The sequence below is a fragment of the Phyllobates terribilis genome, unplaced genomic scaffold (assembly GCF_046119375.1).
Source record: "Phyllobates terribilis strain yellow unplaced genomic scaffold, ASM4611937v1 Scaffold_5__5_contigs__length_657084704, whole genome shotgun sequence".
NCBI classification, from domain to species: Eukaryota; Metazoa; Chordata; class Amphibia; order Anura; family Dendrobatidae; genus Phyllobates; species Phyllobates terribilis.
Genome location: NW_027362765.1, coordinates 337,109,825 through 337,123,718, shown reverse-complemented (window position 1 = coordinate 337,123,718; position 13,894 = coordinate 337,109,825). Strand labels below are relative to the sequence as shown.

General features: G+C 47.0%; 1 long non-coding RNA gene across 1 annotated transcript in view; it reads right to left on the bottom strand.

Annotated features, from left to right (window-relative positions):
• Positions 1-11,098: 11,098 nt before the first annotated feature.
• LOC141271157 (uncharacterized) overlaps positions 11,099-13,894 on the bottom strand; it is a 40,740-nt gene continuing 37,944 nt past the window's right edge. The window contains exons 2-3 of the long non-coding RNA XR_012321849.1: positions 13,268-13,314; positions 11,099-11,685 (exon numbers count right to left, since the gene is read on the bottom strand). This is a non-coding gene — a long non-coding RNA (uncharacterized lncRNA). The remainder of the gene's footprint in view (positions 11,686-13,267; positions 13,315-13,894) is intronic.

Here is a 13,894-nt window from a genome sequence, read left to right as displayed (position 1 = left end):
AAGCAGAAACGGCTCCAGTGGGCCAAACATTACATGAAGACTGATTTCAAAACTGTTTTGTTCACGGACGAGTACCGTGCAGCGCTCGATGGTCCAGATGGATGGAGTGGAGGATGGCTGGTTGATGGACACCCCACGCAAACACGGCTACAGCGCCAACAAGGAGGAGGTGGAGTAATGTTTTGGGCTGGAATCATGGGGAGAGAGATTGTCGGCCCCTTTAGGATCCCTGAAGGCGCTAAAGATGAACTCCATAATGTATGTGGATTTTCTCAAACAGCACTTCCTGCCATGGTTCAAGAAGAAGAACCGTGTATTTCACAGCAAGATCATTTTTCTGCATGATAATGCACCATCTCATGCTGCACATAAAACATCTGCATCTCTGGCTGATATGGGCATAAAAGGGGACAAACATATGGTGTGACCCCCATGCTCCCCTGACCTCTACCCCATTCAGAACCTTTGGAGCATCATTAAAAGGAGTGTCTATGATGGCGGGAGGCAGTTCACATCTAAGCAACAGCTCTGGGAGGGTATTCTGTCCTCATGCAAAACAATTGAAGCAGAAACCATCCAAAACCTGACAAATTCAATGGACGAGAGAGTTCAGAAGCTCCTTTCGAACAAGGGGTCCTATGTGAAAATGTAACATCACCTAGAATAAAGTTTTGAGTTGAAAACTGTTTGATTTCAGTTTCTAACAACCTGCTAATGCTTATAATTTCAAAAATGACCATTTTTTGGTCTTTATTAAAATGAAAAGGTTGATCGAAAAGTTTGGGGGATCTAAGAGTGTGGCAACCCAGTAGTCATGATTACTTCGAATTCTGACAATATGAGGGTCATGCTGCAGGTAGTGCAGCAAGAAGGCACTTATGTGTCTTGCGCATCTCGGAGCCCCAAAATTATTTTCCGGGCTAGATGCAGCTAAAAATTATTTTTAATTTTAAATCTGGTGAAGCTTTAGTATAGATGGCCTAATAGGATCAGTGCTGCACACTGCTACAAAGCCCAAATTATTTTCCAGTCAAGATACAGATAAACATGATTAGTAATTTGAAAGCTTAAAACGGTTGGTAGGGTGATTTTAACCAATCATCAAGCTTTTACTCTCCCCAGGATGACACAGGGGTAGAAAAGTCGTTTCGGATCCATGATTTGTTCATCTTTATGAACGTGAGTCTGTCTACATTATCAGTGGAGAGCCGCGTGCGCTTATCTGTCAGCACACCACCAGCAGCGCTGAACACACGTTCAGACAGAACGCTGGCTGCGGGGCATGACAAGATCTCCAAGGCGTAAGTGGCTAGCTCTGGCCATTTATCCAGATTGGAAGCCCAAAAAGAGCAAGGGTCCAGTGACACAGTCGTGGCTTCAATGTTTACTTGGAGATACTCCTGTGCCATCGTCTCTAGGCGTTGACTATATGTCAGACTTCTTGTCTCCTGTGGCCTTGCAAAGGATGGGCTAAAAAAGTGGTGAAATGATTCCGCAAAATTGATGTTACCAGCAGATACTGTGGTTCTGTTACGGTTTGAGTGCTGAACACTTGACGGTCCCACGGTTGGCAAGTTGGAACTGTGAGATTCACTACGTGCACCACTGGTATTTTGTGGAAAAGCACATGTAAGATTCTGCAACAGTCTCTGCTGATACTCCTGCATATGTGCATCCCTTTCTATGGCAGGAATAATTTCTGCAAATTTACTTTTGTACCGGGGATCTATCAGTGTGGCAACCCAGTAGTCAGGATTATTTCTAATTCTCACAATTCGAGGGTCATGTAGCAGGTAGTGCAGCAAGAAGGCACTCATGTGTGTTGCGCATCCAGGAGCACCAAGTCCCTGTTGTGTTGGTGGCGAGGTAACAATCATGCTTCCTTCCTCTGTCCTCTCCCCCCAACCTCGCACAACAGAAATGTGATCAAGGTCTCCCTCATCTGATGAGTCTTCCATCAGTTCGTCCTCCACTTCTTCCTGGGCTCCTGCACCTTCCTCACTAATTTGGCTGCTACCATGCGCCCTGGTAAAACCATCTCCCCCACCCTCACATGCCTGCCGCCTTGGTGCTGCCGACCGTCTGGACCTTGCAGATGTTAGCCCTTCCGCATACAACTCCTCCTCCTCTACTTCCTCCACCTCCTCTTGTGCCACCACCTGACTCCGAATTCTGTTTAACATGTGCTCCAGCATGTAAATCACCGGAATAGTCATGCTGATAATGGCATCGTCAGCACTAAACATCTTCGTCGCCATTTCAAAACTGTGCAGAAGGGTGCATAGGTCCCTGATCTGAGACCACTCCTCCAGCCTGATTTGCCCCACCTCTGAATCTCGTTGGCCCAGGCTATACGTCAGAACGTATTGCACCAGGGCTTGTCGGTGCTGCCACAGTCGCTGCAACATGTGCAGAGTTGAATTCCACCGGGTAGGCACATCGCATTTTAGCCGGTGAAGTGGCAGGCCCAACGACTTCTGTAGAGATGTAAGTCGCTGAGCTGCAGGATGCGAACGGCGGAAGTGAGCACACAGCGACCGTGCCCTCTGCAGAAGGCCATCTAGTCTGGGATAGTGGGCTAAAAATTGCTGGACAACCAGGTTCAACACGTGAGCCATACAAGGCACGTGTGTGACATTGCCCCGGCGAAGGGCCGCACCCAGGTTTGCAGCCTTGTCGCACACGGCCTTCCCTGGTTTCAGGTCCAGTGGAGACAACCATTCATGAAATTGGTTCTCCAGAGCTGACCACAACTCCTCAGCTGTGTGGCTCACATTTCCCAGACATTTCAATGTAAAAACCGCCTGATGACGTTGAGCCCTACTGCCAGCATAGTAAGGAGGTGTGCAGGATCCCTTCTGCGCAGTTAGAAAGCTTGTGGCATGACCAGACAGGCTTTGGGTGCAGGTGGAAGACCGAGAGGAGGTTGAGGAGGCAGAAGCAGTGGAGGAACTTTGACATAAAGAGGATTGACGCACAACTCGTGGGGACGGCAAGACTTGGACAGCAGCCCCTTGTCCTGCTGTCACCATAGTTACCCAGTGCCCAGTCAGCGACATGTAACGCCCCTGTCCATGCCTACTCGTCCAAGTGTCTGTGGTGAAATGCACCCTGTCACACACAGAGTTTCTCAAAGAAGCGGTGATGTTGTGTGCGACATGCTGGTGGAGCGCAGGCACACCTTTCTTTGAGAAGTAGTGCCGACTGGGCATCTGGTACTGGGGCACTGCGACGGACAAAAGGTCTCGAAAATCCTCTGTGTCCACCAGGCGGAAAGGCAGCATTTCTGTAGCCAAGAGCTTGCAGATGGTGAAATTCAACCTCTTAGCTTTCTCATGGCTAGGAGGAAATGGTCTTTTACTTGTCCACATCTGAGGGACCGAGGGCTGGCTATTGTGCTTAGACGGGGTTGATAAGGGTGTCCCCGGCAAACTGCCGGTCTGTGAGGAAGATGCAGGCGGACATGTTAGGTTGCCTTGATCCAAAGGTGGTGCTATTGATGTCGGACAGCGCTCAACACCAGCTGGTGTTACCACCTCCAAAGAAAATGATGACCTGCCAATCACGCTGGCTGTTGCGGGTAAAGAGGTGGCAGGTCTGCGCCCCAAAACAGGTGTGACTGCTGTCCCCCCAGTCACAGAGGATGAAGAGGCCGCGGATGCACAAGATATGGCAGACGGTGGTTGGCCCGGCCGGCTAGGCCGCATTGTAGCACACTGAGCTTCCCACTGCAACTTATGCTTCATGTCCATGTGCCGGTTCATGCATGAAGTACTCAAACTATGTATTTTTTGGCCTCTACTTAGCTTTTGCTGACAAATGTTACAGATAACACGAGTTGGGTCAACTTTATAGATCTGAAAAAATGCCCAGGCTATGCAAGGCTTAGCACCCATGCGACCTGAAGAGCCACCACGACTTGTGGTGAGAGGCAGAGTTGTGTTTGAGGATGCAGTTGTTGACGTGCTTCCAGTACTACGTCTCTGTCCAGGAAGGCGCAACCTGACCTCGTCGTCACTAGCATCTTCCTCCACCTCCTCTGCTGACCTCATCTCTTGGCTGACTGTGGGTTGACAGTAAGTGGGATCTCCAACCTCATCATCATCACCCTGTGCGTTATCACACCTGTCGTCCTCAGAGCCAACCTGTTCCTGCCCTGACAAAAAACTAAAGTTGTCGCTCCAATCAGGTATTTGAGTCTTATCATCGTCTTCCTCATTGTCTCCACCAACAGGAGTTACAGTTTGGGAATGAGGGTCTACATTATGGTCAGAACCTTCTGCGTCTGGTCCTGGATCCGACTCATAAAGATTCTGGGCATCAGTGCAGATCATTTCCTCGTCTGGATTCACAGAAGCGCTGGAGTCGACCTCTGATTCCCAGGCTATAGTATGAGTAAACAGCTCTGCAGACTCAACCATCTGTTCTACCTCATACTCAGACGGGCAGCTGGAGATTTGGGAGCTGTGAGGAAGCAAGTGCGATTGGGGTGACACCTTTGAGGACTGGAGTATTTGTGATGTTGAAGTTGATGTGGAGGAGAGCCCACTTAAAGGAGCACTTGATATCCGTTGAAGCACCTGCTGTTTTTGTGCCTCATCTGGAATTTGTAGCGATTGGCGTGGCCGTAAGAAAGGGATCTTATCACATTGTCCGCTAAAAGAAGTAGACATTTTAGTTTGGCTGGAAGATGGTCTTTCTTCTGCAGATGTTACTGTTGCTTTAACACCTACCCCACGGACACAACCTTTTTTCCCCTTCCCAACACACCTATTCCCCTTTCCATCAGCAGCAGGCCTTTTTCCACTCATTTTGGTGGTTAACTAATTCACAACTCTGGAGTTGTTTGCACAAAAAAACAATGGATGGTAACCGAGCAGAGCTGAGTGGCCAAACTGTGGTATTAGGCCAAAACTATTGGCTGGGTTAGATGGAGAAAAAAATTATATTCAATTTGCAACCTGATGGAGGTCAGTATAGATGGACTAATACAACAAGTCCCACACACAGCTAGAAGCCCAATATTTTTTCAGAGGTAGATGCAGAAAAAAATATATTCAGTTTGCAACCTGATGGAGGTCAGTATAGATGGACTAATACAACAAGTCCCACACACAGCTAGAAGCCCAAATATTTTTTCAGAGGTACTGTAGATGCAGATAAAAATTATTTTTAATTTGCAACCTGATGGAGGTCAGTATAGATGGACTAATAGAGAAAGTCCGACACACTGCTAGAAGGCCAAATATTTTTTCAGAGCTAGATGCAGAAAAAAATTATATTCAGTTTGCAACCTGATGGAGGTCAGTATAGATGGACTAATAGAACAAGTCCCACACACTGCTAGAAGGCCAAATATTTTTTCAGAGCTAGATGCAGAAAAAAATTATATTCAGTTTGCAACCTGATGAAGGTCAGTATAGATGGACTAACAGAGAAAGTCCCACACACTACTAGAAGGCCAAATATTTTTTCAGAGCTAGATGCATACAAAAAATTATTTTGAATTTGCAACCTGATGGAGGTCAGTATAGGTGGACTAATAGAACAAGTCCCACACACTGCTAGAAGGCCAAATATTTTTTCAGAGCTAGATGCAGAAAAAAATTATATTCAGTTTGCAACCTGATGGAGGTCTGAATAGATGGATTAATAGAACAAGACCCACACACAGCTAGAAGCCCAATATTTTTTCAGAGGTAGATGCAGAAAAAAATATATTCAGTTTGCAACCTGATGGAGGTCAGTATAGATGGACTAATACAACAAGTCCCACACACAGCTAGAAGCCCAATATTTTTTCAGAGGTTGATGCAGAAAAAAATATATTCAGTTTGCAACCTGATGGAGGTCAGTATAGATGGACTAATAGAATGATGCTATGCCCAAAAGATTTTACTTCACTAGGTGCAGTAAAAAAATTGGTATTCTATACACAGGTGGTATATCTTGCAACACAGATAGGCTACTCCACTGACTAACACACTCTGCAATAGGCCAAAAAGGATTAGCTTTGCTAGATTCAGCCAAATGCTGTGAAAAAAACTTGCACAGCACTGGCACAGACCTGCCTGGCAAAAACTGATAGGAACTGATGTAACCTAGTCCTGAAAAGGACTCCAATTACAATTAGTCTTTACTCCCACAATCTATCTATTTAAGAGCACAGACCTCCCTGATAAAAGTCGTAGGAAATGCTGTAACCTAGTCCTTAAAAGGACTGCAATCACAACTATTCCCTACTCCCAAGCTATCTGTATATTTGTGCGAAAATTGGCTTGAAATTAACAAGGTATAGCGCACACAGCAACAGCGGTGCCGTCTAACACGCAGCTGCAGCAGTGAGAAAATGGTGGCGACGGGGAAAATGGCTTGGTCTTATAGGGCAAGGACATGTGACATACACTGCCAATGACACATGCCCTTGCTTGTTTGAAAAAAAGCACTTCGCTCCGTGTGTGCGCTGCTGATAGGCTGACAGATTGCACCTCCCCACTGCAAATGTGGGAAAGAGAAAAAAAAATGGAGATCTTCATTGTTCCTGCAGAGATCCATCCCCTGCCCCTCCCCCCACCCCGCTGTACACTGAAACTGCGTATTAACATTAATTTTCATCATTACTGAGAAAAAATCCAGTTATGATTTTGGTGCACGAACAGTTATCGAACATAACCTCGAACAGCCGAATTTTTCTCAAATTGTTCGTGTTCGCCGAACGGCTCGAACACCGCCCAAAACAGCTCGAATTTGAGATTGGCGAACAGTTCGAGTAGAACAACGCTCATCTCTACTAATATGTCCATATACCGACCAGCAGAAATTGTAAAAGAAGAACTATAGAAGGATAGACTATAGTGGATCATTCCGGATTGGTGCAACATAAGGAGCCAAAAGGATTCACACCGGTATTCCATGCTATGTGCTTCTTATAAAGTGAAATCTCTCCATAGACCGCCTCTGTGAAGACCACCCCCTCATCCAGATGATAGATTTTCAGTTCCACCATATATAATGCATACTGGCCATTTTTTTTTTTTTTTCAGAATATCACCAATTTTGGGTCGTCAGCTGTACCAGAAGAAATGCTTTAAACCAGTGCTGGCGAACCTATGGCACGCGTGCCAGAGGGGGCACGCAGAGCCCTCCTGGTGGGCACGCGCGCCATTGCCGCAGCGCTACTGGATCGGGCCCGGCGGGTGAGAACTCTGAGCCCGCCGAGTGCCGACACCAGCTTCGCTACTGCAACTAGATGTGCGTTCTCTCTGGGACGCACATCTAGCTGAAGTGTATTGCAACGCACGAACTTGCCAGGCCCGTGCGTGGCAATACACGCTGCCGGTCAATCAAAGGCCAGCATGACGTTGGCCGGCCAATCAGAGGCCTGCGACTTCTGGCCAATCAGAGACCAGCATGACGTTGGCCGGCCAATCAGAGTCTAGCGGCTTGCGGCCAATCAGAGGCCAGCATGACGTCGGACGGCCAATCAGAGGCCAGCGGCTGCCGGCCAATCAGAGGCCAGCATGACGTCGGCCGGCCAATCAGAGGCCAGCGGCCACTGGCCTCTGACTGGCCGGCAGCGTGTATTGCAGCGCAAGGGCCTGGCTAGTACGTGCGCTACAATACACTTCAGCTAGATGTGCCGACTACAGGAGAGGACGCTGCGGGGGAGAAGAAGGGAGGTGAGTAGAAGTGTTTATTATGTGTTTTTTTCTTTTTTTTTAATATGCGATGCACAGTGGCGCCAGCAGGCTGGGGGGGAGAGGGAGCATGCATGCATGGACTGGGGGAGGGCCAGCATATATACATGGACTGAGGGGGGGGTCATATATGCAAGGATTGAGGGAAGGGCCAGCATATATGCCAGGATTGAGGGAAGGGCCAGCATATATACCAGAATTGAGGGGAGGGCCAGCATATATACCAGGATTGAGGGGAGGGCCAGCATATATACCAGGATTGAGGGGAGGGACAGCATATATACCAGGATTGAGCGGAGGGCCAGCATATATACCAGGATTGAGGGGAGGGCCAGCAAATATACCATGATTGAGGGGAGGGCCAGCATATATACCAGGATTGAGGGGAGGGCCAGCATATATACAAGGATTGAGGGGAGGGCCAGCATATATACCAGGATTGAGGGGAGGGCCAGCATATATACCAAGATTGAGGGGAGGGCCAGCATATATACCAGGATTGAGGGGAGGGTCAGCATATATACCAGGATTGAGGGGAGGGCCAGCATATATAACAGGATTGAGGGGAGGGTCAGTATATATACCAGGATTGAGGGGAGGGCCAGCATATATACCAGGATTGAGGGGAGGGCCAGCATATATACCAGGATTGAGGGGAGGGCCAGCATATATACCAGAATTGAGGGGAGGGCCAGCATATATACCAGGATTGAGGGGAGGGCCAGCATATATACCAGGATTGAGGGGGGGGCAGCATATATACCAGGATTGAGGGGGGGTAGCATATATACCAGGATTGAGGGGAGGGCCAGCATATATATCAGGATTGAGGGGAGGGCCAGCATATATACCAAGATTGAAGGGAGGGCCAACAAATATACCATGATTAAGGGGAGGGCCAGCATATATACCAGGATTGAGGGGAGGGCCAGCATATATACCAGGATTGAGGGTAGGGCCAGCATATAAACCAGGATTGAGGGGAGGGCCAGCATATATACCAGGATTGAGGGGAGGGCCAGCATATATACCAGGATTGAGGGGAGGGCCAGCAAATATACCAGGATTGAGGGGAGGGCCAGCATATATACCAGGATTGAGGAGAGGGCCAGCATATATACCAGGATTGAGGGGAGGGCCAGCATACATACCATGATTGATGGGAGGGCCAGCATATATACCAGGATTGAGGGGAGGGCCAGCATATATACCTGGATTGAGGGGAGAGCCAGCATATATACCAGGATTGAAGGGAGGGCCAGCATATATACCAGGATTGAGGGGATGCCAGCATATATACCAGGATTGAAGGGAGGGCCAGCATATATACCAGGATTGAGGGGAAGGGCCAGCATATATACCTGGATTGAGGGGAGGGCCAGCATATATACCAGGATTGAAGGGAGGGCCAGCATATATACCAGGATTGAGGGGAGGCCAGCATATATACCAGGATTGAAGGGAGGGCCAGCATATATTCCAGGATTGAGGAGAGGGCCAGCATATATACCAGGATTGAGGGGAGGGCCAGCATATATACCAGGATTGAAGGGAGGGCCAGCATATATACCAGGATTGAGGGGAGGGCCAGCATATATACCAGGATTGAAGGGAGGGCCAGCATATATTCCAGGATTGAGGGGAGGGTCAGCATATATACCAGGATTGAGGGGAGGGCCAGCATATATACCAGGATTGAGGGGAGGGCCAGCATATATACCAGGATTGAGGGGAGGGCCAGCATATATACCAGGATTGAGGGAAGGGCCAGCATATATACCAGGATTGAGGGGAGGGCCAGCATATATACCAGGATTGAAGGGAGGGCCAGCATATATACCAGGATTGAGGGGAAGGGCCAGCATATATACCAGGATTGAGGGGAGGGCCAGCATATATACCAGGATTGAGGGGAGGGCCAGCATATATACCAGGATTGAAGGGAAGGCCAGCATATATACCAGGATTGAGGGGAGGGCCAGCATATATACCAGAATTGAGGGGAGGGCCAGCATATATACCAGGATTGAGGGGAGGGCCAGCATATATACCAGGATTGAAGGGAGGGCTAGCGTATATACCAGGATTGAGGGGAGGGCCAGCATATATACCAGGATTGAAGGGAGGGCCAGCATATATTCCAGGATTGAGGAGAGGGCCAGCATATATACCAGGATTGAGGGGAGGGCCAGCATATATACCAGGATTGAAGGGAGGGCCAGCATATATACCAGGATTGAGGGGAAGGCCAGCATATATACCAGGATTGAAGGGAGGGCCAGCATATATTCCAGGATTGAGGAGATGGCCAGCATATATACCAGGATTGAGGGGAGGGCCAGCATATATACCAGGACTGAGGGGAGGGCCAGCATATATACCAGGATTGAGGGGAGGGCCAGCATATATACCAGGATTGAGGGAAGGGCCAGCATATATACCAGGATTGAGGAGAGGGCCAGCATATATACCAGGATTGAGGGAAGGGCCAGCATATATACCAGGATTGAAGGGAGGGCCAGCATATATACCAGGATTGAGGGGAGGGCCAGCATATATACCAGGATTGAGGGGAGGGCCAGCATATATACCAGGATTGAGGGGAGGGCCAGCATATATACCAGGATTGAAGGGAGGGCTAGCGTATATACCAGGATTGAGGGGAGGGCCAGCATATATACCAGGATTGAAGGGAGGGCCAGCATATATACCAGGATTGAGGGGAGGGCCAGCATATATACCAGGATTGAAGGGAGGGCCAGCATATATTCCAGGATTGAGGGGAGGGCCAGCATATATACCAGGATTGAGGGGAGGGCCAGCATATATACCAGGACTGAGGGGAGGGCCAGCATATATACCAGGATTGAGGGGAGGGCCAGCATATATACCAGGATTGAGGGAAGGGCCAGCATATATACCAGGATTGAGGGGAGGGCCAGCATATATACCAGGATGTGGGTGAGCACATTCTTTATTTCTGCAGTCTCTTACCCCTGCTCCTCTCTGTGGCTGCTCTATGCTGCCCTCGCCTGCTCTTTGTATCAGTTGTTTGTATCAGTAAAACCTCAATCTTTAGGTTAAATTGCCGTGTTGACACTTGGTGATAAATAAGTGGGTTTTGAATTGTAGTTTGGGCACTCGGTCTCTAAAAGATTCGCCATCACTGCTTTAAACCAATCAATGTGCAAATATCAACATTTTTGAGAAAATACAATACATTTGATCAGATGTCAAAAAATATTCCATAAAAAATAAATTGTGATCAGAAATCATAAAGAAAAATTATCTCTATAATACCATTTTTACCAAAAATACATTGTAAAAAAAAAGAAGTGTAATTTTCTACAGTACAATATTTATTTCTATTTTTCTCAAAAGAATTTTCATTTTAGGCCCCCCAAAAATTGAAAATCAATGTAAAAAGTGTATTTTACTAGAATAAAAAAAATCAGGGTAATTGTTCAGTTGTATTGCCAGTTTTATAGCACGACCCGTAGCGATTTACGATCCCACAGGCCGATGAGCTACAATCTTCCTGAGAAAGGATTCATCAATGTATCAGATGCTTTCTTGCATGTTTCTACATGGAGCAATACACATATGTTCCATGTCCCTTCCTCTAAGAAACCTTCAATGAACCCTGATAGGATCTACAGAGAATAGACAAGACGTCCTTTACAGTGTTACACACTTACTCGATACTCAGTCTAATTTCATCATTCATTTTACTTTCTGCTTATAAATGCATTCATTAAAATAATGAATATCTGCATTGAGGACAGTAGAAGAACTAGTTTGTGTTTGTTCATCAAGATGCATTATCTTGGTTTCGTCTTGTAGGCAGAGTACTGGAGAGGTTGCTCCCGTCGTTCAGAGAGTTGCTCCGGTGCGGTGTTCTGTTTGTAGACTGACCGCTTTGTTGGTTTGCTATCAGGTGGTGAATCATATCGGTTATGAGATTGAGTTTATGATCCATTTGAGTTACCTACAAATGTATAAAAAAAAATTCTAACAAAGAGAATAGCATAGATACAGACCACACTCCATACACATTTCACACTACCCGTGAGCGCTGCCTGATATTGTAGCTTATCCATAACCAAATCAATGGGGCACTGAGTTGCAATACCAGACTCACCACATGGACAAGAGAGGCACAGTTTTGGGGAGAAATAAAGTAGATAGATCCCTTAATGCAATATTGGTTAGCCATTTAGACATTGTTGTTTTAATTGAAAACTAGAGTTGGTGCGATTCGTTTTGCAGCACTCGGTCCATCGGCCACGTCAGTAATCTTTGGATGCTGGACAGGAGTCTCAAGACCTGCCTTCTACCTTCCAATATTCCCTGCTTCTCTTTTGATTAGATGCATCTTTATAGTTACAGAATGATGCATATGTGACATTGCATCAGGCCGGCTAATCAGTAGAACAGCTGTGGATGCCGGCATGTAGGAGGTGGTTCTCAGGGCTCCGATGCAGCGGTCACAGATTATGGATGTGACTGATGGACTGGGTCCTGCAAATTGACTCGCACCAACCCTATTGGAAACCTTTGTCAGATTGAACTACTTAGTGAACTCAGAAAGAGCTTTCTGTCCACATCCATGAAAGTAGTAGCCAACACTTAAAGGGGTTTTCTACTACTCGGACATCTCCTTCTCCATATATATATTTTTGCCCTCAGTAAAATAATAACACCTATACTCCCCTCCAGTGTTTCAGCCGTTTCGGCATTGGCTCTCCTTGGGATCACGTGACATTGTTATGTCAAGTGATCCCTGCTGCCAATCAGCGCTGGCTTCACTCTCCTTGCCTCCAGTTATATCACATACCTGTACATCCGGAGGAAGTAAGAGCAGCAACAGCTCTCACTTTCTCTGGATGCATGCAAGTTGGCCAAAGGTGGAGAGAGTAAAGTCAGCGCTGATTGCCCTAAGGAATCATGAGACATAATGTCATGCTGTCACGCAAGGTGTGGGAAAGACTAAGTGCAACACAAAGGGAAAAGGGAAAGGGAACCCAGACTAGGGAAAGTGGGGAGTGGAGAACTCCTAGGCTGATCTAGTGTCACCCTGACTCCACTAATGTCCCTTTATTGGTTCTTCACCAATCGCCGCACGTGTACCTCGGCCTGTCTTTCCCTGGCATTAGGCTCAGGCTAGGGAACAGAAAGGATGAGCACTAGTTGATCCCCACTAAACACTAAAGACAACAAGGGGGGACAAACAAGGGAAAATCGCTTAGCTTTAGTCGACTCCAGACAAATCCGCACACGTTCTCTAGCACCAGAGAAGAAGCACTGCTCTTGCTCAAGCCTTCACAAGGGGTAATGAATATCGCCGGCACCTCCCTCTGTCTCACAACAGGTATTTATACATCCAGGCCAGAGTGTTAATTAGCCAGAGGAAGCTAGCCACTGGGTCCTAGAGATACATATTCTAAGAAGTTGTCTGTAAGGCCAAACGAAGAGATCTCCTGCAACCAACTGCAGGATGACTGTCTGTCACTTCTGACACACCCATGACACACGCAGTGGAATCTATGTTACATAGGGAAATCAGTTACCTGATCCAGAAAGAAACAGTGAGGGCTTCCCCAATGACTGGTCCAGTCTGTAGAGAAAGGAAAAAAATCACTGGTGTAATCAAAAAGTATTTTTATTGAAGAGAAATTCCACCCAAAACTTGCAAACTGCCTCTTCCAGTGCCACCTATTAGAAGTAGCAATCCTAAAACTCAATATCAACCTTTTAACAAGCCTTGCCACATGATTTAGGATAAATGGCAAACTAGAATCTCAATTTGCAGCCATGGTGTTCCGGGGTGTTGCCCCTCGGCAGTGCAAAGCATGAGATCTGATTTGGCTGTGTGAGAGACTTCAGAAGGAAAATCTTTACCCCTTAGATCCCAGTGAGGAGAGTGAAATGCCAGAGTAAGGAGGCTTATAAACCATGCAATGGCTCCCCGGGGAGCTTACGAGCCTCCTTACACTGGCATTTTTTAGACAAATCATCTTACTTTTCCTCTAAGGATTCAATTTTCTTCCTTTTTTTCTATTACTTTATCACTGTTGATGACTCCCACTGATTTGCTATAGCAATGAGATGTGCACATATATACATATATACAGTTGAAACCATAAGTTTACATACACTATATAAAAAGACACATATGCATGTTTTTCTCAATATCT